This window comes from Sorex araneus, chromosome 8, assembly GCF_027595985.1.
Source record: "Sorex araneus isolate mSorAra2 chromosome 8, mSorAra2.pri, whole genome shotgun sequence".
NCBI classification, from domain to species: domain Eukaryota; kingdom Metazoa; phylum Chordata; class Mammalia; order Eulipotyphla; family Soricidae; genus Sorex; species Sorex araneus.
Window position 1 is genome coordinate 51790926 of NC_073309.1, and position 26841 is coordinate 51817766.

A 26841-nucleotide genomic window follows, 5' to 3' on the forward strand; every position below is an offset into this window, starting at 1 on the left:
CTTTCCAAAGAAGTGTTCTGGGAGTCAAAGAGATAGTACAGTGGGTACAGCATTGTCCCTCAAAGCGGCAAACCAGCAGACTGAGCCAATTCCATATAGTCTCCCTGATCCACCAGAAGTGACCCCTGGTGACCCCTAGGAGGATTGGAAGCATGTGAAGGTTCGGAAGCTCTGGGGCTGATCCTAGTGAGAAACTAGAGTAGAGGCAGGATACCTGGTTTTAAAGCAGCGGAGTTGCAGCCCAGATAGTCTCTAAGTGAAAGATGAAAGTTTGGGCCAGAGTGATAGTACAGTGGGAAGGGCATTTGGTATCCCATATGGTCCTCCAAGCACTGCCAGGAGTAATTCGTAAGGGCAAAGCCAGCAGTAACACCTGAGTATCACTGGGTGTGACCCAAAAACCAAAAAAAAAAAAAATTAACACAGAAAGTTAGACTAGTAATAACATCTTAGTAAAACCTCAAACACAGACTTAATGCCTCCGTGGTGAGATACAACAATTGACACTAATTTTCTTCTAAAGAAATATTTTTGATTCTCGGTTAGCAATTTAGTGGTAATACGCAATGTAAAACAAATGATTGTGGGCCTGCTAGGGGGCCAGGCTTGGAGGCATGGTGGAGGGAAGGTGACAGTGGAGGTGGGATTGGGGTTGGTTGGAATGTTGATGTCTGTACCTAATCATCATAAACTTTGCAACCCATGGTGTTTAAGTAAAGAATTGTAGGAAACAAATTCAACATGTAGGGGAGGGATGCCCTGCCCTGTCTCATGGAGGGAAGTGGAGGATGAAGGGCCACAGAGAAAGAGAGGGCCCAGGACAAGGATGGAAGGCAGATGTGCAGGAGTGGCCACACACAGGCTCCCACTGACACTGGGGGGGACACAAACACTGGCAGACCCGCACCAGAGCTCCCCTGCCCCTTGGGGCCCAGACTCAGCTTCCCCACATATCCCACCTGTTCTTGTCTCCTAGTGTGCCATAAGCACGTGCATGCCTCTGTAGCACAGACATTGATGCCATCTTCAAGTGTGAGAGTCCAGCTGGATGCTCAATGGAGGCACAGTGACAGGCAACCAAATGCAGGTCATCTGTGCGTGTGCAAGATCCAGGAGTGTTGCCCAGGGCACAAAGCAGACTTTGAATCCAACCCCAGAATACAATTAAAAAGTCATTATAGTGGTGTATTTTAAAAGAAGATTCCAGCAGACCATTGAATCACGTTATATTTATCACAACTTTTATTGGGCTGGAGATAAAGTAGAGTCATTGGGATTCCAGCCTTACATGCAAGCACCTTGGGTTCAATCCCCAGCACCCTCAAACCCGTCAGGAGTGATCCGTGAGAAAGAACCCAGAGAAATCCCAGAGCACGGCCATGTGTGGCTCAAAACAAAAGAAAAAATAAGTGCATAGATCTCTTATTAAGCAATATGTGACAATTTGACTAAATTTAATATCAAAATTGTTCATTCTGTATGTGGTCTTTCTTCTCTCTGTGTGGCTTCACAGCGATGTGTATGTTTCATTTAGAGGTGGCCTCAGGGCTGGCTGGGCCGATTTCCAGTGTCCAGAGGACAAGTGACCTTTCCATTCCCTGAAAAGGTCCCTGCAGAGAAAGCTCAGCTGTGGGAGGAGTCTTTCCTGCTGTTGATTGCTCTGTGACAAAAGGTGGGTCTCACCTTAAAAAAAAACTGAGGACACTGAAGTGGAATCTTACTATTTTGCATGAGCACAAAGGGGCATAGAGTGGGGTAGCCTGATGAAAGGACCCCATTAATTTGATCGAGATGAGGCACATTCTCAGGGCTATACAACATATGAAAAGTCATGACGTTGTTTAAGCAATAGAAGAAAACAAAGCAGGTTACCAGCACAATTATTCTTTTGGTGGCTTTGATCTCTGGTGATGATGGGGAAGAAAGGTTGGGTCTGAGAACACGCCTGACTCTGTTGTGATGTCTGTAGAGGAGAATCACCATGTAGAGGCTGGACCACACCATGAAGACTATAAACACCCCATCACGTATTATCATGGAACTTAGAAATGCATAAGAAGAGTGCTCATCAAGGGGTTTAGGCTCACAGAAAAAATTATAATACCCAGACTCTGATGTGGTACTGTTGCGAGTGGCTGTCAAAGCCAGGATGATGTGGCTGTAGAGAAACATGTTGATAATCCAGAAGGAAAAAAGAGAAGGAAAAATGCATCCAAAGGTCCTTGATTTGAGCCACGCCCACGAAGAATGGCTGGGACTGATGGTGATGGCTTGGAATAGACTCAGGAGAGAAGTAGTGCAGATAGAAAGGCCCCGGGTAACCCGGAACATGTACGAAGTTACATGACAGCCCACATCATCCAAGAAATGACTTATTCCAAAGGTTGACATGATCGCAGGCATTAACCTGATCATAATGGTGAAAATATTCACCAATGTCAAGTGGATGAAGATTAGATCTATGGGCCTCCTGAGGGGAACATGCAAGAAGTAGGTGTAAGTGTAGAACACGAGCAACCCTGAGTTCCCAAGGAACCCAACGCAAATTTGAGATATTAGGAAAACTGCAAACATGACATCATTTGGGAGCATTATTTTACTGGCGGTTTAGGTGCCTTAGCTCTTCCAAGTCTGAGTCAAAGAGAGACACTATTATCAATAGGAATATTAATGTTTATAGAATAACATAATGATGGGCACTTGGTCCAAGGGGAGACTGTCAAGATGTTCACCTAATCTAGTGTTCATGCGTTCATGCCGATAAGTGTCACTCACAAAGCTTGAGTTCCAGGAAATCTTGAGACCCTGAGAGAACAGAATGAGATCTATGAAAAATGTGAATATATTGTCAGCTAGAGGCTGGACAGATAAGACAGCATGGAAGGCACTTGTCTTGCCTGCAGCCAATCAGGTTCAATCCTTGACATTCCATAAGGTCACTGAGTCCTGCAAGAAGTGATTCCTCAAGGTGAAGAGAAAATGAAGTGAAATTCATCAGTTATACAGTTGGGGTGAGGGGCGGGAGGTATACCGGGGATTTTGGTGGTGGAATATGGGCACTGGTGAAGGGATGGCGTTTGAATACGGTATAACTGAGACATAAACCTGAGAACTTTGTATCTTTCCACATGGTGATAAAATAAAATTATAAAAAATTTAAAAAAAGAAGTGATTCCTGAGCTCAGAGCCAGCTGTAAATGATAAGAACCTTTTTGTCTGATCCATAGAACAGTAGAATCATTGACTGAATAATTACAATTATTTAAAAATATTTTAATGACATACTCCTCAGTTATCTGTGGAAACATCAAATTGCAATGTTTGTCAAGTTAAATGCAACCAGGGATACTAGAGTTGTAGAATGACATTGCTTTGTCCTTTCCCCCTTGCCACAAGGAGCTTAGGTTCATCCGGTCACACCCATTAAGGTGCTTCCGAGTCACTCCCATCCCTTTGTTTAGCTGTAACTACTTCTCTATACTCTCTTCCCCAAAACAGTTAATCGGCTTTTCCCCCTAATCTGACTCTGTTAATTTGTAAAGTCAGACCTTTCAAGGACACGGAACTTATAAATTGATATTGCCTTTCTCCTTTCCTTATGACTTTTGAATAATTTACTTTAAAGCAATGTCCTTTTTGTATAGACACAAGAAGACAATATTATGCTTTTGTAACTTGGGATTTAATTGGCCTCGAATATTATTCCCTCCCGTGCTTCTGGTTTCTCGACTTAAGCCTCAGTTGCCCTCAGTTCCTTAGCACCCCAAAAGCAGGGTCCCGACGAGGGACGGGACGGACCTAGGGCAAGCGGTGAGTTATATGCTACCCTGGCATGGAGATGGGCCTGGCCAAAGTGCCTAATTCTTACCGCCGAGATGTGATCCCGGGGGCCGCACGCATGTGCGGCCCCTCCGCAGCTGTACAAGCATGAATCCAGACCCAGCAAAACCTCTTTCGGTGTGAGCAACTCCTCGCAGAATGTCTCCAGCCTGAGAACTAAGCCTCGGCCCCGTGCCCGCCCGGGAGGGGAAAGGTATTTCTCTCTCTCGCCTCTTTCTCTCCGGGGATGAAGGGCGCGGTGGCCGCCATATTAAGACGACCACAGATTGGTTTTTCAAGCCTGCAATTATCTAATATCTGGAAGAAATCTCCCTGGACTTCTTGTTAAAGTACAGAAATTCAAAACCGCGCGGCCGCGGTAGCGGCCGAGCGACCTTATTTGTCTTCACAGTAGGTCTGAATCTAGTGGGGTACTCCTAACAACAATAGTGAGGTTTGTGTTGAAATATTGAATGTAACCAAAGTAAACAGAATGTAAAATGAAACTTATCAGTTACAAGGTAGGGGGTGGGGGGGCGGGATGGGAGGTGTACTGTGTGGGTTTGGTTTTTTTTTTTTTTTTGGTGGTGGTATATGGGCACTGGTGAAGGGATGGTTGTTTCAGCATTGTATAACTGAGACCTAAGCCCGAAAGCATTGTAATCTTCCACACGGTGATTTAATAAAATAAAATTAAATTAAAAAAAAGGAAAAAAAAGTGCCTAATTCTTTTTTTTTCTGCTTTTTGGGTCACACCCAGCGATGCTCAGGGGTTACTCCTGGCTTTGCACTCAGGAATTACTCCTGGTGGTGCTTGGGGGACCATATGGGATGCCGGGGATTGAACCTGGGTCTGCCGCGTGCAAGGCAAACGCCCTACCCGCTGTGCTATCGCTCTGGCCCCCAAAGTGCCTAATTCTTAACTATAAGTTAAGAGCTTGATCATGGACAAATGCTGTCATAATCCAAAGGTAACAACGAGACTAGGACTCTGCTAGGGATAGGAAAGACTAGTCTGGCCTGAGCACTGTAGTCTGAGATCGAGATGGCCCCAGGAGAGCAATTCTATAAGCTTTAATGCATTTATTGTGTCCATACAAAGTGATTAATATTATGAATGCTTATATGTGTGCTGGGTGAGGAGAGGAGAAACACACTCATGGGACTCCGTCCTTGGGTGGATCCTCCTGCTGAAAGAGAATCTGTCCTAGGAGAAGCATCCTCTGAGGGAAAGGGAACCTTACTCCTATTGATTGTGAGCACACCTCTGTGTAAGCCCCAACCCCTTATGCTGGGGGGATTTAACTAGGCTGTAAGAGTGGGTTGGGGGGCAAGATCCAGGGAGAAATCCGAGCCAGGAGAGAAGCAGAGAGAGAGAATGAAATAAATTGATCGAGCAACCAGTTTGGCCTTCTTCCTTCTGTCGCCTGCCCTTGACCAGCAGCCACACACCAGAGCACCGAACACAGGCAGAGAGACAGAGCCACCCGGAAGCCCGTGAGTGCACACACCCGTCAGTGTGCTTTAGTTTTTTACACAGAGTGATAGCACTGTGCATAGAGAGTTTGCCTTTCACGTGTTAATAAGGGTTCAGTCCCCAGCATTCTATATGTTCCACAGAGCACTGCCAGAAAATCCTGAGTACACTGTAGGGAGTAGTGTCTGAACATCATTGGATGTCACACAAAAATCAAAACCAGAACAAACACAGAAAAAAGAGAAATGCAACCTGAGAAGTTGAGACTAGTGATGTGAGTCAGAAAGGAAAGGACCAGGGGAGCTTTTTCTTTCAGAGCAGAAAGAGTCAGAGCAAGCGCAGAGGGCTCTGCATAGGGCTGGTCCATCCCCCGACCAGGATGTTCCTTAGAGCACTAGCAAGAATCACTCCAGCACAGAGACTGGAGAAGCTCCTCAAGCACAGATGATGTGAACACCCCAAAATAAATGAATAAAGAGAAACACAGCTATCCCCAATTGCCTACAGGAAACCGACTCTGCCAAATCAGTGGCAGAAGAGAGCTGCGTGGGGCTGCCAAGGAAGGGGGCAATGGACCTCGGAAGCCTGCTTATGGATTCGAGCATTCTTCTGTGAGCAGGCAGGGAAAGGGCTCCAGGAAGCAAAACCTTCCAAAGCCCATGAAGCCAGAATTAGAGTTCCATGGGCTGGAGAACAGGGTTAGCATGGAGAGTTTGGGTCAGTCCCAGCCCCGCACGGTCCCTGGACACCACCAGGAGCCATCCCCAGCTGCCACCACGTTGTCATTAAGTGCCACTTGGTGCAAACCAAGAGTAATATTCTCTTAAAAATGTAATCAGCTATAAAAATGAGTTAAGTTATCCTGGAGAGGCAAAAGAGTATAGTGGAAATGACATCTACACTTGTATGTTCATTGCTACACTGTTTACAGTAGCCAAAATCTGGAAAAAACCTGAGTGCCCAAAAACAGATGACTGGTTAAAGGAACACTGGTACATCTACACAATGGAATACTATGCAGCTGTTAAAAAGATGGAGTCATGAAATTTACACATAAATGAATCAACATGGAAAGTATCATATTATGTAAAATAGTCAGAAAGAGGGTGAGAGACATAGAAAAATTGCACTCATCTATGTAATATAAAGTAACAGAATGGGTGACTAACACCCAAGTAGAGATAAGTACCAGGAGGTTAACTCCATGACTTAGAAGCCGAACCTCAGATGCTGGGGGGAAAGGCAGCTCAGATAGAGAGGGGAATACCAAATAAAGGGTATTTGGAGAACCAGCTCGGGTTGGGAGATGCAAACCGAATGTAGACTATAGATCAAACACAATGGCCACTCAATGCCTCTAGTGCAAACTACAACACCCAAAAAGAAAGAGAGAACAAAAGGGAATGCCCTGCCACAGAGGCGAAGTGGGATGGTGAGGAAGGGGGTGGGGGTGGTGGGAGAGATACTGGGATCATTGGTGGTGGAGAATGGGCACTGGTGGAGGGATGGGTACCCAATCATTGTATGAATGAAACGCAATCACGAAAGTTTGCAAATCTGTAACTGTAGCCCATGGTGATAAAAAGTTAAATAAATACAACTAATAAAAAGTTAAAAAATACAAAGCTTTCCTTTATATAACATCAATAACATATGTAGGCAAAATAAAAATCTGACAATAAAAAGTGCAATCTATCTTGAATTCAATATAAAGTTTACAACATGATGTTTATATATCTAATCCAAACTTTCTCAATTTCTACAATGTTTATACAAGAGGTGATTCAATTTCAGACCAATTCAGATGGTCTTGGTAATAAGGCTACTCTCTGCGAAATAAACCCATCAAGATAACATTGTTGTCCATTTAAAATGGAAGGTTTTATTTTCTGAGATCTGAGCATTGACACTAGTTTTGATTTTGCTGAAGATGTTTAATCCCATATTATAGTTATTTTTCTTCAAATAAAATGTGTCAAAAATAAAAATTAAAACAAAACAAAAAAATTATTTAAGTACCCAGCAGACCTCTATCCCATGACCAAACTACCATTCTGTGTTCAATGAATTTTCCTGGGAAGGAACTAGTGTTTTTTAGGTGCCTTTAGAAATCTTGGGGGGCTGGAGCAATAGCACAGCGGGTAGGGCATTTGCCTTGCACGCAGCCAACCTGGGTTTGATTTGCAGCATCCAATATGGTCCCCTGAGCACCGCCAGGGGTAATTCCTGAGTGCAGAGCCAGGAGTAACCCCTGTGCATTGCCGGGTGTGATCAAAAAAGAAAAATAATTAAATATAAAAATATATAAACATAAAAATAAATAAAAATCTTGGGTAGGTCATGACACTTCACACATGAAGTCAGCTATGTTCAAATGTTGAATATTATTCTGGGACATTTTCTTTTTCTTTATTGATAGTTTGTAAATAAGCAAGTGCTACTCACAGAACAATAGAGCCAGTTGCTGGGCATTCATCAAGCTGCTCCTAGAAACAGCTACACAGCAATGAGGCACACCGCCATTGTAATGCGAGCAGGTTGGAAATCAAAGGCTATTGATGAAGGACAAAGACAAAGGTGGGGAAATGTGAGACTTAGGAGTAAGGAAGGAATGGGGGGAGCAGACAGCAATATTGAGAGGGGACACAGCAGGACTCCAGGGCAGAGACAGAATCCATCTCACCAGACACAACAGAGCAGGAGGCACGATGGATACTACAGGTGAGGGCAGCTTGGAGAGAGGAAGGAGAGAGGAGTAGACACCATACACATGAGGGTGGAGGAGAGAGAGAAAGAAGAGAGAGAGAGAGAGAGAGAGAGAGAGAGAGAGAGAGAGAGAGAGAGAGAGAGAGAGAGAGAGAGAGAGAGGCTGTACCTTCTCTGGGCTCCTCGGCTGAGTGTCTGAGCCTGTGAGGCTCTCGGCTGCACAGGTCACAGCATCCACAAAGATGGTCTTGCCCTGTGACTGTATATCAGGGATGGGCTGGCAGAGGCCACCTGGGAACTTCATCACCTTGTCACCTGCTGCCTCCAGGACCTTATTAGTCTCCTTGCTTTCAGGTGCCCCCAGGAGCAGCTGCTCTCTTTCCTGGTGGGAGTGAGTCCCCCAGGTCATTGATTAGGCTAATGACCAGGAGAAAAAGTCACCATCTGAGGTCACCCATGTCTCAGGGTGAGCCACATTAGAAAGTAAACTTAGGGATGTCAGACAAGTTTCACTCTGGTGATGGGACGTCCCCCAGGACAGAAACGCATGACTCAGAGAAGCTCCTTGCGCCTATTCCTGATCTCCCACCAGGACACTCCTGATGTCTCGGCTGGCTCAGTAGGTTAATTCCTTCATTTGTTTTCCATCTTTCACTTTCTATCCTGACTTACTATGGACAAGAACTGAACCCAACACCAGGAAGGGTCTCTGGAAAGATCCAGGGGAGAAAATGCCATCATTTTAGGGAGACTCGCCTTGTAGGCCACAGAACCACAGACGGGTTCCAGCAAGGAGCCCCTAGGTGGGGAGAGAAGAGAAACAGAGAGAAAAATTCTAAAGGGCCAATAAAGTTGACCCTGAGCATAAAATGCCCAGTGGGAGGGCAGTGCTGTATGCAGAGATCCTTCCTCACTGCAGCCTGTCCTTCCCTCGCGGAGCTGCAAACACACTTGGGTCTTCTTAGATCTAATGTGGGGGTTTCATGCCAAAGCACAGGCACGGACAACTATTCTCGTGTGCACTCAGTCCAAAGGATTCTGGGCCACTGGCTTAGGGTTGTTGACCAGAATTGCTCACTGCCTGAAGGATCCTTCAAGGCCTCTGCCAAGAAAGGCTTGTATCGCTCTTATGGCAGGCGGTTATGAACCCTCCCACAGTGACCCAAGGGTCCCCTGTTGTGTTCAGGATGAAGCACCATCCCCTGGATCACTGACAGCCATGGACAAATGAAAGAACAAGGGCCACCAGCCTGGTTGGTAATCAGGGATGACAATTTATTCCAGTCTCAAAACATTTGAGAAATATAGAGAAATAGAGAAATATCATCTCAAAACTATAGAGAAATCATGACGGTTGTGGGTAACAAATATACATAGATATGGTTGAACATTATCATAAAAAATGAACATATGTAAAGCCCTTCCTTCAGGGGAACCTCATCTAGACGTTTAACTCTAGGACAGAATCTCAGCCTTGGACTCAGCACTCTAGATCCCTACTAGGAGATCCATCCAAGAACAAAATTCCATCTAAGGGCAATCTTGTTTTCTCCTTTCCTTATTTTGTAATCGATTTAAACAGTCATCTTAAAATTGCTTCTTGTAGCTTCTGCACCTCAAGAGAAACAGTGACCAAAGTACAATGACAATCTACAGAATGGGAAAGGATATTTACGCAGTACCCATCCGATAAAGGGTTGATATCAAGGATATACAATGCACTGGTTGAACTCCACAAGAAGAAAACTGCCAACCCGATCAAAAAATGGGGTGATGAAATGAACAGAAACTTTCCCAAAGAAGAAATCCGAATGGCTAAGAGGCACATGAGAAAATGTTCAACATCACTAATCATCAGGGAGATGCAGATCAAAACAACAATGAGATATCATCTCACACCACAGAGACTAGCCCAAATCCCAAAAAAAAAAAAAAAAACCGGTGTTGGCGTGGATGTGGGGAGAAAGGGACTCTTCTTCACTGCTGGTGGGAATGCCGACTGGTTCAGCCCTTTTGGAAAACAATATGGATGATTCTCGAAAAATTAGAAATTGAGCTTCCATTTGACCCAGCAATACCACTCCTGGAATATATCCTGGAGAGGCAAGAAGGTATAGTAGAGATGGCATCTGCATTTCTATGTTCATTGCAGCACTGTTTACAATAGCCAGAATCTGGAAAAAACCCGAGTGCCCGAGAACAGACGACTAGTTAAAGAAACTTTGGTACATCTATACAATGAAATGCTATGCAGCTGTTAGAAAGGATGAAGTCATGAACTTTGCATATAAGTGGATCAACATGGAAAGTATCATGCTAAATGAAATGAGCCAGAAAGAGAGGGACAGACATAGAAAGATTGCACTCATATGTGGAATATAATATAATTGAGAAGTACAAGTTTGCAGTGATGCAATTTCTGGCAGATATTTCTCTGGACTTAGTTACTAAAATACAGAAACCCAAAACCGTGAAGCCGTTAGTGCGGTCACTCGACCTCATATCTCTTCATTCTCAGCAATGGAAAACGAATTATCAAATGCTTCCTTTTCAGCAAGTCCGACTTTAAGGGGGAGAAACTCCAAACAATAATAGTGAGTTTTGTTGAAATATTGAATGTAATCAAAGTGAAAGTAAAGTGAAATTTATCAGTTACACAGGCAGGGTGGAGGGCTAGGGGTGTGGGGGGGGCTAGGGGCCTGGGGGGGCGGGGTGGAGCTATACTGTGATTCTTGGTGGTGGAATATGTGCACTGGTGAAGGGATGGGTGTTCGAGCATTGTATAACTGAGACTTAAACCTGAAAACTTTGTAACTTTCCACATGGTGACTCAATAAAAAAAAATAAAATAAAATAAATTGCTTCTTGTTTTTTAGTTTGGTTTTTTTTTTTTTGCTTTTAGGTTCACACCGGGCGATGCTCAGGAGTTAGTCCTGGCTTTGCACTCAGAAATTACTCCTGGCGGTGCTCAGGGACCATATGGATGCTGAAAATTGAACTCACGTCGGCCACGTGGAAGGCAAATGCCCTACCCATTGTGCCATCTTTCCAGTCCCTTAAATTTACTTCTTAGTACTACTTCTAGTCCTTTTGTATGGACACAGTAAAGGATATATTGAGCTTAGAGTATGGATCTTCCTGGGGACATCTTGCTATAGGTCCCAGACAACAGTGCTCTTTCCTAAGCCAAGCAGGGTCTTTATTCAGTTACTTCTTTTGGGGCTATGACAGAGTTTGTTACATGACCATACTCTTAATTTATGATACTTCTTATGGCACTAAGCTTGTCCCTTTTCTATGCCAGGGTAGCTTAGGGTTTCCCCTGCGTCCATCCTTGTCGCACACAGGAACCTCCATTTGAGGTGTTAGAAACTATGGGAAATTGAGGCTTAAGTAGTAAATATGACAGACATCCAGGAGTAAGTATGATTGGCAGTCAAATAATTTCCTTGTTACAGAGCATAGCATTAACTGTCTTCCTGTGTCTATACAAAAAGGACGTTGCTATAAAATAAACTATGCAAAAGACATGAAAGAAAGAGTAAAAGCAATATTCCACTTACATATACAAAATTACAGCCCTCAGAAGAATTTAGCTTTAAAAGTTACAGGCTCTGCAGTACAGTGCCACCAACAGGTCAACTTGTACCTGCGGGCCGAGTGCATCAGCAGCCTGATGGTGCCTTCAGACTTCCTGATACCCCAATAATGCCGCTGTGTTTTTAGCCAGACCCAACAATGTGGGACCAAGTTTACTAAGAAATAAATGGCCAAAATTTAGGTATGTGGAGTGTCATCCACAAACCACCTCCGGCTCAAATATACAAGCTCATGGCTTTCTCAGAGTTGGGATGGGCTACCTCCCCCCACTGCCAAATACACATGGAAGCACTGGCAGTCACCCCCATGAACCAACTCCAGCACCACCCTATAAGCGCTAATCTTGGCCTTGCTTCAGAGACCCCTAAATAAATCTCAAATGAGATCAAAAGCTGCAATTAAGCGCAGACCCATGCATGGCTGAACGAACCAAAGAATATTGGAGGGGGCGGGTTAGCTGGAGCGATAGCACAGCGGGAAGGGCATTTGCCTTGCACACTGCCAACCCGGGTTCGATTCCCAGCATCCCATATGGTTCCCCAGAGTATTGCCAGAAATAATTCCTGAGTGCATGAGCCAAGAGTGAGTGACCCCTGTGCACTGCTGGGTGTAACCCAAAGAGCAAAAATAATAAAATAACAAAAAAAAAACCTTGAGGACTGGGAGTGCCAGATGGAATTAGGTGTGCTTGGTACCACTGTGGTGGGAGTAACTCAATAGCCTAAACTCCCTGTGGGCATAGGGGAAAAGAAAGAAGGAACCAAACCAAATTTATTTTTAAAAATTCATAGAACACATCTAAAAGAACAAAAGCAATCGATTCGCCTTCACTGCTGGTGGGAATGCCAACTGGTTCAGCCCTTTGTGAAAACAATTGCAGACATTTCTCAAATTTCTCTAATTTCTCAAAAATTAGAGATTGAGCTCCCACTTGACCCATAAACACCACCTCCGGGAATATATCCAGAGATGTAAAAAAGTGTAGTAAAATTACATCTGCACTTGTATTTATTGCAGCACTATTTACAATAGTCGAAGTAATTTTTTTTCAAAGTAAATGCTTCAGACCCCTTTGAAATTTACAATGGTAAGGATCTGGAAAAAAACTAAATGCCAGGGAACAGATGACTGGTTAAAGAAACTGCAACATCTACACAACAGAATACTACGCAACTGTTAGAAAAAATGAAGTCATGAAATTTGCATACAACTGGATGGATATGGAGAGTATCATGCTAGGTGAGTCAGAAAGAGAGGGACAAACATAGAATGACTGCACTCATTTGTGGAATATAAAGTAACATAACATATGGAGCGATAGCACTTGGGAAGGGTGTTTGCTTTGCACGGCCGACCCGGGTTTGATTCCCAGCATCCGATATGGTCCCCTGAGCACCACCAGGAGTAATTCCTGAGCGCAAGAGCCAGAATAATCCCTGTGCATTGCAGGGTGTGACCCAAAAAGCAAAAATAAATAAATGAATAAGTAAAAGAAAGTACCAGAATGAGAGACTAACACGCAAGGATAGTAGAGATAAAGCAAGGAGGATGGCTCCATGGCTTGGAAGCCGGCCTCACATGCTGGGGGAAATGGCAACTGAGATAGAGAAGGGACCACAAGTAAATGATGCTTTGAGGACTCACTCAGGATGGGAGATGTGTGCTGAAAGTAGACTATGGACCGAACATGATGGCCACTTAGTACCTGTATTTTGAGCCATAACACCCAAAAGGAGAGAGAGAGTAAAAGGGAATGTCCCTACCACAGAGGCGGGAGAGGAGGATGAGGGGGTGGTGGGAGAGATCCTCAGAACATTAGAGGTGGAAAATAGGCACTGGTGGAGGGAGGGGTACTCGATCATTGTATGGCTGAAACAAAATCATGAAAATTTGCAAACCTTTAACTGTTTCTCCTGGTGATTCATTAAAAAAAAAATTTAATAAATGCATAGAACTGTAATCCAGCATTTTGCTATTACCTCTTTTTTTCCAAACTCCATATGAACAAACCATTATCGAGATTCAATGTGATCCCATCAAATGCCAGTGATGTTCTTCAAGGACTTAGAACAACTGCTCCTCCTTGTGCATGGTGTTAGATAAGACCCCAATTAGCTGAAGCAATTCTAAAAGAAAATATTTTCAAAAAAGATGGGCAGAATTGAATAATTTGACTTTAATCTTCTAGAATGTTCTAGGAACCCAAAGGGTCATACTGGAGTTCCCAGTATGTTCCCAGACCATTGAAATAGAATAGTGAGCGCAGAGTGATGTCTAGATCTAGGACGGCTGATGTACAGCAACGATGCTGGTGCAGAGGTGGAGCAAGAAGAGATCCTTCATCAAACAGTGCTAGGAAACTAGACAGTCAGTGCCAAAGCATAAGCCAGACTGCTGCCCCACAGGCTACAGGGAAGTGACACCAGCAGCAGGGGGCGGTGGGAAAGGGGGAGCACAAGTGGCTCCAGAACATGGTGGCGGGTCCTTGGCACTGTGGTGAGAGTGAAGATGCGGGAACTCTGTACCTCACAACGCAGGAGGTGGGGATCGTTCAGAATGTAGTGTAAGGCCAGACGCAGAGTCGCTGGCAAGATCAGGACCGCGCAGTCTCAGCACCGCACATGCAGATGCCAGTGGTCTCAGTAGCGCCACTCCCAGTGCTGCTCTTCTGAGTGTTGTCACAGAGTTCACTTTATCAAGCACACCAAAACCATCGTTAAATGAAAAAGTCAGAGATTTAGGGCTGAAGTGAGGCACTCACAGAACTGTTTCTTTCCAGTCTGCCTGACAACCTCCACGTTCTCTGAATTGAAAAAAAAAAAAAAAAAAACAGTATGCATGTTTGAAAAGGCAGGTGGGAAGCAAGCGGTCCTGATGTCAGCTTTCCTAAGAAGCTGTTCTGGGAGTCAGTTAGATAGTACAGCGGGTACAGCGCTGGCCCTGCACGCTGTCAACCAGCAGACTGAGTCAATTCCATATAGTTTCACAGGTCAGCCAGAATGACCCCATAGCACAGACTGGTAGTGAGCCCTGAACACTCTGGGTTCTGACCCCCAAAACCAAATGAAATAAAGAAAGAAATATTTTGAAAAAAGAGAGAGAGAAAGAGGCAGAGAAAGAGAAAGTGAGATGAAAGGAAGGAATGTAAGAAAGAGGGAGAGGAAGGATGATGAAAGGAGAAAGATGGAAAGAAAGGAAGAGGGGAAGGAAGGAAGGAAGGAAGGAAGGAAGGAAGGAAGGAAGGAAGGAAGGAAGGAAGGAAGGAAGGAAGGAAGGAAGGAAGGAAGGAAGGAAGGAAGGAAGGAAGGGAGGGAGGGGGAGGGACAGACGGAGGGATAGAGGGAGGGAGGGAGGAAGGGAGGAAACAGAAAAGAGGAAGGAAGGAAGGAAGGAAGGAAGGAAGGAAGGAAGGAAGGAAGGAAGGAAGGAAGGAGGGAGGGAGGGAGGGAGGGAGGGAGGGAGGGAGGGAGGGAGGGAGGGAGGAAGGAAGGAAGGAAGGAAGGAAGGAAGGAAGGAAGGAAGGAAGGAAGGAAGGAAGGAAGGAAGGAAGGAAGGAAGGAAGGAAGGAAGGAAGTCTGAAACCACACAACCTCTGAAATGGGGGCAACCTGGCTCTCTCCTTCCTACTTTGCTAATGGGAAGACACTACAGCTGCTAAGACATTTGTCTTGCAAATTAGAGTCCTGTTTTTAGTCCCTGGCACCCCATAACCTCCCCAGAACCTGCCAGGAGTAATTCCTGAGAGCACAACCAGGAGCAACTCCTGAGAACTTCTGGGCATAGCCAAATTACCACCACCCCAAAACTTGCTACCCCAAGAGAACCAACTACCTGATGTTAATAATTATTTCCCAGTCAGAGTACTAGGAGGGCGTGCCTCCTGATCACAGTGGGAGAAAAAATACAGAACTGAGAATAGAGGGGTTGGGACAGTAGGGCAGTATGTAGGGCACTTGATTTGCACATGGATGACCCAGGCTCGATCCCTAACATCCCATATGGCACCCTAAAGAAAAACCAGGAATGATTTCTGAATACAGAGCCAGGAGTCAGCCCAGAATATTGCTGGGTTTAGTGCCCCCCCAAAAAAAAAGAACCGAGTACAGGGAGTGAGCGATAGTACAGTGGGTAGAATGTTTGCTCCGCATGCATCCAATCCAGGTTTGATCCCCAGCACCCCATATGTTCCCCTTAGCACCTCCAGGAGTTATTTCTGAGTGCAGAGCCAGGAGTAATCCCTGAGCATCACTGGGTTTGACCCAAATAGAAAAAAATGAGCACAAAATTATGTGGTTAGATAAAATAACAACATGTTGTCATGCCTATAAACCACCTCTACCACCATATAAGCTCATCGATCAGCCTTACTTTGACGACTCATGAATAAAACTTGAAAGAGATTAAGTAGCTGCAAAATTTCTATGACACCCATTCCTGCTGAAGCATCAGAGACACTCCACAGTGGGGCAAACCAGCAGCCACCAAACAGAACCTGGCAGCTGCTCACACCCAACTCCAATGTCACCGCCAGGCCTCCAGCCAAACCCCATAGTCTCAGGACTGAGCCTCACAGAGGAATTAACCTGCCAAGACTCAAGGACGTGACAATGGTTCCCTGTGACTGAAATCTCCAGGATTTCCTGGAGTCAGGATGGGCGACCTCCTCCCACCTCCCTATAATTCTGGAAGCCCAGACAATCATGTCCACACCCTAAAGCCGCCATCCAGTTCAAAAGTTAACTCCAGCTGATGACCATATTAATTATTCTGGATTTCCGAGACATCAACACTAATAATACCAGATTGGATAGTATCTAACATAGAAGCCAACCTACCTCAACTAACAAGACATTAACACAGCAAGTTTAACTAGTAACAACATCTTAGTAAAACCTCAAAAAAGGATTTGAAAGTTCCATGAGGAGATACAATTTACACCAATTTTCTTCCTAAGAAATATTTTTTTATCCTTCCATTAGTCATTTATTGGTAACGAGCAATATGAAACAAATTAGTGTGGACTTTGTGTAGGAGCAGGCTTGAGGGGCGGTTGGAAAAATTGGAAGCAATGGTCAAGAGAAAGTGGTGGCAGTGGAGGTCAGATTGGGGTTGGAATGTTGATGCCTGTAACTAATCATCATAAACTTTGCAACCCACGGTGTTAAGTAAAGAATTGCAGGAAATAACTTCAACGTGTAGGGGAGGGATGCCCTGCTCTGTTCATGGAGGGAAGTGGAGGATGAAGGGCCACAGAGAACAGAGTGGCCCCGGGACAGGGAGGGAAGGCAGACGTGTAGAAGTGGCCACACACAGGATCCCACTGAGGCTGAGGAGACACAACCACTGGCAGACCCGCATCGAAGCTTCCCGGTCTCACAAGGCACAGACCCAGCTCCCCCGCCAACAGCCCCCATTCCTGTCTCCTAGTGTGCCATAAGTATGTGCCTGTCTCTATGGCACAGACATTGATGCCATCTCCAAGGGATATGTCCACCTGGATGCACAGTGCCAGACATCCACATGGAGGTCATCTGTGCGTGTGAAAGAACCAGGACTGTTGCCCAGGGCACAAGCAGACTTGGAATCCAATCCCAGAATACAATTTAAAAATCATATAGTGGTATATTTTAAGAGAGGATTCCAGCAGACCATTGATTCACGTTATATTTATCACAACTTTTACAGTTGGAGAGATAGTACGACCAATGGGATTCCAGCCTTGCATGCAACCAACTTGGATTCAATTCCCAACAGCCCTTAGGGTTCCTCAAGCCCCCAGTAGTGATCCATGAGAAAGAAAAAGAAAAGAAAGAAAGCGCAGAGCACTGCCAGGTATGGCTCGAAACCAAAAATAAATGCACAGCAATGTAGGAGGGTCCCTTTCTCCCCACATCCACGCCAACAGCGGTTGCTTTTGTTCTTTTGCATGTGTGCCAGTCCCTGTGGTGTGATGTGGTATCTCATGGTTGTTTTGACCTGCATCTCTCTGATGATTAGTGATGAAGAGCATTTTTTCATGTGTCTTTTTGCCATTCGTATCTCTTCCTTGAGAAAATTTCTGTTCATTTCCATCCCCCATTTTTTGATGGGCTTGGGAGTTTTCTTCTTGTAGATTCCAACCAGTGCCTTGTATATCCTTGATATCAACCCCTTATCTGATGGGTATTGGGTGAATATTCTTTCCCATTCTGTAGATTGTCTTTATATTTTGGTCACTCTATCTTTTGCAGTGCAGAAGCTTCTTAGTTTAATATAGTCCCATTTGCTTATCTCTGTTTCCACTTGGTTGGTCAGTGGCATGTCATCTTTGAATATACCAATAGTTTCAATGTCATGAAGAGTTTTTCTAACCTTGTCTTCAATGTGCCTTATGGATTCTGGTCTGATATTGAGGTCTTTAATCCATTTTGATCTGAATTTTGTGCATGGTGATAGGTTGAAATCTAAACCCACTTTTTTACAAGTGGTTGTCCAGTTATGCCAGCACCATTTGTTGAAGAGGCTTTCTTTGCTCCACTTCACATTTCTTGCTCCCTTATCAAAGATTAGATGTTAATACAATTGGGGTTGTGTGTAGGGATATTCCACCCTGTTCCATTGGTCTGCGGATCTGCCTTTGGACCAGTACAATGCTGTTTTGATTATTACCGCTTTATAGTAGAGTTTGAGGTTGGGGAGGGTGATGCCTCCCATAGTCTTTTTCCCAAGAATTGCTTTAGCTATTCGTGGGCATTTGTTGTTCCATATGAATTTCAGAAGTGTTTGCTCCATTTCTTTGAAGTTTTTCATGGGTATCTTTATAGGGATCGCATTGAATCTGTACAGTGCTTTGGGGAGTATTGCCATTTTGACAATGTTCATTCTTCCTATCCATGAACAGGGAATATGTTTCCATTTCCTCTTGTCCTCTTTTATTTCCTTGATTAGTGTGTAAATACACAAAAAACAAGAGAAGAGAGGAGGGCACCGCGGGGCACCGCACCGCGCACAGGACAGCAGGCACAGAGCAGCAGCGCTCTATCTCTCCCGCGCCTGCATTCAGTAGTCTCCAGCGGCTTCCCCTACCCCGGGGAGGTTGATGGCTATGACGAGGCTGGCGAAGGAAGGACCAAGGGCCAGGCTGGTTGGTCTCAGGTGAAGTTTATTCCATTCCCCTCTCCATTCTCCTCTGATTCTCCTCCTGTTTCTTCCTCCTCCATGCTACTTCATTATCCTTCTCGCTCTAGATCTGGATCTGGATCTGGCTTCTCCAGATCTGGCACTGGGACTGGCCCCAGGACCCAGCCCACTCTTACAGCCTACTTAAATCCCCAAGCATGAGGGGTTGGGGCTTACACATAGGTGTGGTCATAATCAATAGGGGTAAAGTTCTTTCCCTCAGGGGGTGCTTGTTCTAGGACAGATACTCTTTCAGCAGGACACCTGCCCAAGAGCGGAATCCCATGGGTGTGTTTCTCCTCTCCTTGTCCAACTAGCATATAAGTATTTATAAAATTAATCATTTTGTATGGACATAGCAAGAGATGCATTCTTATAGAATTTCTCTCCTGAGGTCATCACGATCTCAGACTACAGTGCTCAGGCCAGATTAGTCTTTCCTATCCCTAGCAGGACCCTAGTCTCATCATTACTTTTGGATCATGACACGACATGTCCATGACCAAGCTCTTAACATGTAGTTAAGCATTAGGCACTTTGGCCAGGCCCATCTCGATGCCAGTGTAGCACATAACTCACTGCTTGCCCTGGGTCTGTCCCATCCCTCGTCGAGACCCTGCTTTTGGGGGTGCTAGGAAGTAAGGGCAGCTGAGGCTTAAGTCGAGAAAGCAGGTGCCCGGGAGTAAATAATATTTGAAGCCAATTAAATCCCATGTTACAAAAGCATATTAACAACTGTCTTTCTTTGTCCATACAAAAAGGACATTGCTCTAAAGTAAACTATTCCAGAGACATAAGGAGAGGAAAAAGGCAATATTAATTTACAATACAAGTTCACTGTCCTAGCAAGGTCTGGCCTTACAAATTAACAGAGTCTGATTAGGGGAAAAGCTGATTAACTAGTTGGGGAAGAGAGTATAGAAGTGATTACGGAATGGGAGTGACTTGGGAGCACCTTGATGGGTGTGACTGATATACCTAAGCTCCTAGTGGCAATGTAGTCTAGAATTGTTTAGATATTATTACCAGATAAGCCCAAACTCTGTGGCAAAGGAGAAAGGACAAACCAATGATATCCTACAGATTAGTGTTTTATAGTTTTCTTTGTAGAGATCCTTGACGTCTTTAGTTAGGCTGACTGGTTCAGCGCTTTTGGAAAACAGTATGGTCTCTTCTCAAAAAATTAGAAATTGAGCTCCCATTTGACCTAGGAATACCACTGCTGGGAATATATCCTGGAGAGGCAAAAAAAGTGTAGTCGAAATGACATCTGCACTTGAATGTTCATTGCAGCACTGTTTACAATAGCCAGAATCTGGAAAAAACCTGAGTGCCCAAGAACAGATGACTGGTTAAAGAAACTTTAACCAGTTTCTTTATCCCACACAATGGAATACTATGCTGCTGTTAGAAAAGATGAAGACATGACCTTTGCATTTAACTAGATCAATATGGAAAGTATCATGCTAAGTGAAATGAGTCATAAAGAGAGAAACAGACATAGAAAGATTGCACTCATCTGCGGAATATAAAATAACAGAATAGGAGACTAACACCCAAGAATAGTAGAGATAAGTACCAGGAGGTTGGGTCCAAGGCTTGGAAGCTGGCCCCACATGCTGGAGGAAGGGGCAGCTCGCATAGAGAAGGGAACACCAGGTCAAGTGTGGTTTGAGGACCCGCACAAGATGGGAGATGCGCGCTGAAAATAGAATATAGACCAACACGATGGCTACGCAGTGCGTCTATTGCAAACCACAACACCCAAAAGGAAAGAGAGAATAAAACAGAATGCCCTGCCAAAGAGGTGGAGTGGGGTGGGGGGGATAGGGTGGGAGGGTGGGAGGGATACTGGGAACATTGGTGGAGGGGACTGGGCACTGGTGGAGGGATATAAACAAAATGCAAACATGAAAGTTCATAAGCTTGTAACTGTAATTCATGGTGATTCACTAATTAAAAAATAAATAAATAAATAAATAAATAAATGCACATATCTCTTATTAAACAATGTTGCAAGTTATAATGCCCAAAAGTAGAGAGAGAGTATGGGGAATATTGTCTGCCGTAGAGGCACGGGGAGGGTGGGAAAGGAGGGATATACCCAGGATATTGGTGGTTGGGAATGTGCACTAGTGGAGGGAAGGGTGTTTGATCATTGTGAGATTGTAACCCAAACATGAAACCTTGTAACTATCTCACGGTAATTCAATAAAATTTTAAAAATTAAAAAATAATAATAATAAAATAAATTTTAAAAACAAATAAACAATATATGACAATGTGACTAAACTTAATATTAAAATTGTTTATTCTGTATGTGCTCTTTCTTCTCTCTGTGTGGCTTCACACTGATGTGTATCTTCCATTCAGAGGTGCCCTCGGTGCCTGCTAGGCCTGTCCAGAGGACAAGTGGCCTCTCCACTTCCTGACAAGGTCTCTTCAGAGACACCTCAGCTGTGGGAGGAGTCCGTCATGCTGTTGATTTCTCTGTGACAAAAGGCAAGTCTCACTTTGAAAAAACAATGAGGATATAGGAATGGAATCTTACTATTTCGCATGAGCACAAAGGGGCATAGAGTGGGGTAGCCTGATAAAAGGACCCCATTAATTTGATCGAGATGAAGCATTTTCTCAGGGCTATACATCATATGAAAAGTCATGTAGTTATTTAAGCAATAGAAGAAGACAAAGCAGGTGACCAGCAGAACTATTTTCTTGGTGGCTTTGATTTCTGGTGAAGATGGGGAAAAGAGGTTGGGGCTGAGAATGCGCCCGACTCTCTTGTGGTGTCTGTAGAGGAGAATCACCATGTAGAGGCTGGACCACACCATGAGGACCATAAACACCCCATCACGTATTATCATGGAACTTAGAATTACTTTTGAAGAGGACTGTTCATGGGGTTTAGCATCACAGCATAATTGATAATACCCTACCCTAGACATGGAGCTATTTTGGGCTGCTGTTAAAGTCCTGATGATGTGGCTGTAAATAAGCATGTTGATAATCCAGAAGAAAAGAAGAGAAGGAAAAATACATCCAGAAGTCCATGATTTCAGCCACGCCCATGTAGAATGGCTGGGACTGATGGTGATGGCTTGGAATAGACTCAGGAGAGCAGTAGTGCAGATGGAAAGGCCCCGGGTAACCCGGAACATGTATAAAGTTACATGACAGCCCACATCATCCAGGAAATTATTTATTCCAAAGGATTGAATGACCTCAGGGATCAACCTGAACATAATGGTGAAAACATTCACCAATGTCAAGTGGATAAAGATTAGATCCACGGGCCTCCTGAGGGGAACATGCAAGAAGTAGGTGTAAGTGTAGAACACGAGTAACCATGAGTTCCCAAAGAACCCAACGCAAATTTGAGATATTAGGACAACTGCAAACATGACATCACTTGGGAGCATTATTTTACCAGTGGTTAAGGCGCATTAGTACTTCCAAGTCTGAGACAATGATAGACACTATTATCAATATAAATAGTAACGTCTATAGAATAATATGATGATGAGCATTAGGTCCAAGGGGAGATTGTCAAGATGTTCACCTAAACTGGTGTTCATGCATTCATGCTGACAAGTGTCACTCACAGAGCTTGAGTTCCAAGAAATCTTGAGAGCCATAGAGAACAGAATGTGGTCTATGAAAAATGTTAATATATTGTGAATATATTGTGACTATATTGTCAGCCAGAGGCTGGAGTGCATATGTTAGTGCTGGAGTGCACTAACATACACCTCAGAGACCTGGGCCCTACGAAAACAGGATGAGAATGCTAATTAGGTATCCCAAAGAGGAATAGAGAGAGCTATACTTGGAGTATCATGTTTCACTCAAGCAAGAGAAGGAATCTGGAGTTCCGACTTCCATCAACAATCAAGAATCAGGGATGCTGTCTCCTTGCCAAGGCGTCAAACATCAGATGGGTCAGATACATAAGGCACTTCAGAGACGACAGCTGGGTTAGAGCTGTTACCGACTGGATTCCACAGGAAGTCAAAAATCGTGTGGCCGCCCACCTACGAGATGGTCAGACTTCTTCATCAAAGCCCTGAACGAACGGTTTGAGGCTCTTCGTGTTCCTGGAGCAAGCAGATATCGTTGGGCTACAGTAGCACGTGATAAGGATGAATGGAGACATTACGGGCACCTGCTTGGGCAAACTGAAGATCAATGGAATGACAAGTGATACAAGTGAAGAGGCTGGAGAGAGAGAACAGCGTGGAAGGCACGTACGTGTCTTGTCAGCAGCCAACCCATATTCATTCCTTGACATCCTATGTCAAGTCATTAAGCCCTGCAAGGAGTGATCCCTGAGGTCAGAGCATGTTGTAAACCATGAGCCCCGTTTGTATGACCTTCCACCCAAAATGGAAATGACAACCCATAGAACAGTACAATCATTCACTAAAAAACTATAATAATTTAAAAATATTTTAATGACATACTTTTTGGTTGTCTGTGGAAACATCAAATTGCAATGTTTGTCAAGTTAAATGGAACCAGGGATGCCAGAGTGATAGAACAGTGCATAGAGAGTTTGCCTTTCACGCTGTTAATGTGGGTTCAGTCCCCAGCACCCCATATGTTCCTCAGAGCACTGCCAGAAATTCCTGAGTGCAGAGTCAGGAGTAGTGTCTGAGCACAGTTGGGTGTCACACAAAAAACAAAAACAGACAAACACATAAAAAAGAGAAATGCAACCTGAGAAGGTAAGACTAAGTGATGTGAGTCAGACAGGAAAGGACCAGGGAACCTTGTACTTTCATTAGAGCAGGAAGAGTCAGAGCAAGCGCAGAGGTCTCTGCATGGGGCTGGTCCACCCCCTGACCAGGATGCCCCTGGAGCACTAGCAGGAACCACTCCAGCAGAGAGACTGGAGAAGCTCCTCAAGCACAGATGATGAGAACAGCCCAAAATAAATGAATAAAGAGAAACACAATTATCCCCGATTGCCTAGAGGAAACCGACTCTGCCATATCAGTGGCAGAGCTGTGTGGGGCTACCGAGGAAGAGGACAATGGACCGCAGGAGCCTGCTGATGGGTCTGGGCACTCTTCTGGGAGCAGGGAAAGGGTGGCAGGAAGCAGAACCTTCCACAGCCCATGAAGCCAGAGGGGGAGCTCCGTGGGCTAGAGAACAGCGTTAGCATGGAGAGTCATGGGTCAGTCCTAGCCCCGCTCAGTCCCAGGACTACACCAAGAGCCATCTCCACCTGTCACCAAGCTGTCATTAAGTGCCACTTGGTGCAAACCAAGTGTTATAGTCTTTCAAAAAGTAATCAGCTATAAAAATGATTTAAGTACCCAAAAGACCTCTATCCCATGACAAAACTACAATTCTGTGTTCAGTGTATTTTCTTGGGAAGGAAATAGAGTTTCTTGGGTGCCTTTAGAAATCGTGGGTAGGTCATGATATTTCACACATGAAGTCAGCTCAGCTATTATTAAATGTTGAAAATTATTTTGAGACATTTTCTTTTTCCTTATTGATAGTTTGTAAATAAGCAAGTGTTACTCACAGAACAATAGAGCCAGTTGCTGGGCATTCATCAAGCTGCTCTTAGAAACAGCTACACAGCAATGAGGCACACAGCCAAGTAACTCGAGCAGGTTGGAAATTAAAAGCTATTGATGAAGGACAAAGACAAAGGTTGGGGAACTTGAGACTTAGGAGGAAGGACAGAATGGGGGAAGCAGACAGCAATAAAGGGAAATGGACACAACGAGGCTCCTTTGCAGAGACAGAATCCATCTCACCAGACACGACAGAGCAGGAAGCACGAGGGATACTACGGGAGGGGGCAGCTCAGAGAGAGGAAGGAGAGAGGAGTAGACACCATACACATGAGGGTGGGGAGTAAGAGAGAGAGAGACAGAGAGACAGAGAGGTTGTACCTTCTCTGGGCTCCTCCGCTGACTATCTGAGCCTGTAAGACTCTTGGCTGCACAGGTCACAGCGTTCATGAATCTGGCCTTGCCCTGTGACTATGTATCAGAGACGGGCTGGCAGAAGCCACCCGGGAACTTAATCACCTTGTCACTTGCTGTCTCCAGGACCTTATTAGTCTCCTTGCTTTCAGGTGCCCCCAGGAGCATCTGCTCCCTTCCCTGGTGGGAGTGAGTCCCCAGATCACTGATTAGGCTAATGACCAGGAGAAAAAGTCACCATCTGAGGTCACCCGTGTCCCATGGTGAGCCACATCAGAAAGTAAACTTGGGGATGTCAGACAAGTTTCACTCTGGTGATGGGATGTCCCCCAGGACTGAAACGCATGACTCAGAAAAGTCCTGGTGCCTATGCCTGCCCTTCCTGCAGGACACTCCTGATGTCTTAGCCGGCTCAGTAGGTTAATTCCGTCGTTTGTTCTCCATTCTTCACTTTCTATCCTGACTGAGGACAAGAACTGAACCCAACACCAGGAAGGGTCCCTGGAAAGATCCAGGAGAGAAAATGCCGCCATTTTCGAGAGACTCGCCTTATGGGCCACAGAACCACACTTGGATTCCAGTGGGGAGAGGAGAAAAGCAGAGAGAAAAATTTTAAAGGTCCCCTAAACTTAATCCTGAGCATAAAATGCCCGGCGGGAGGCCAGTGCTGCATGCAGAGATCCTTCCTCACTGCAGCCTGTTCTTCCCTAACTGAACGCAAACACACTTGGGTCTTCTAAGTTCTGATGTAGGGTCATCATGCCTAAGCACAGGCAGGGACAGCCATTCCCGTGTGAGCTCATCCCAAAGGATTCTGGGACACTGGCTCAGGGTTGCTGACCAGAACTGCCCACCACCTGAAGTATCCTTCAGGGGCTCTGCCCAGGGAAGCTTGTGGCGCTATTCTGACAAGTGGTCATGGACACTCCCACAGTGACCCAAGGATCCCCTGGTGTGCTCCGGATGAACCTCCATCCCCTGACTGGCTGACAGCCATGGGCAAATGAAAGGACAGGGGCCACCAGCTCGCTTCGTAATCAGGGATGACAATTTGTTCCAGTCTCAAAGCATTCGAGAAATAGGGAAATATCATCTCAAAACTATAGAGAAATCATGACTGTTGGGGGATAACAAATAGACAAAGGTGTGGTTGAACATTATCACAAACAATGAACCCTTCCTTCAGGGGAACCTCTTCTAGAAGTTTAACTAAAGGACAGAATCTCAGCCTTGGGGACTCAGCACTCTAGATCTCTACTAGGAAAGCCACTCAAGAACAGAATTCCATCTAAGGGCATATTGTTTTCTTCTTTCCTTAGCTAGTAATCGATTTAAATAGTCATCTTAAATTTACTTTTTTTTTTTGCTTTTAGGATCTACACGCAATACTCCGAGGTTAATTTTGGCTTTGCATTCAGAAATTATTCCTGGTGGCGCTCAGGGGACCGTATGGATGCTAGGAATTGAACCCAGGTCAGCCACGTGCAAGTCAAATGCCCTACCCGCTGTGCTACTGCTCCAGTCCCTTAAATTTACTTCTTAGTACTACTTCTAGTCCTTTTGTATGGATACAGTAAAGGATATATTGAGCTTAAAGTATGGATCTTCCTGTAGACACCTAGCTCTAGATCCAAGACTACAGTCCTCGGGTAGGTTAGTCTTTCCTAACCCCAGCAGGGTCTTTATTCAGTTACTTCTTTTGGGGCTCTGACAGAGTTTGTTACATGACCATACTCTTAATTTATGATACTTCTTATGGCACTAAGCTTGTCCCTTTTCTATGCCAGGGTAGCTTAGGGTTTCCCCTGCATCCATCCTTGTCACACAAAGGAATCTCCTTTTGAGGTGTTAGAAACTAAGGGAAATTGAGGCTGAAGTAGTAAATATGACAGACACTCATAAAAATAAGTATGATTCGCAGTCAATCAACTTCCATGTTACAAAGTATAGCATTAACTGTCTTCCTGTGTCTATACAAAAAGGACTTGCTATAAAATAAACTATGCAAAGGACATAAAGGAAAGAGTAAAAGAAATATTCCACATACATATGCAAAATTAGAACCCTCAGAAGAATTTAACTTTAAAAGTTATAGGCTCTAGAGAAGAATCCGGGCATTCCGGTAAGCCACACAGG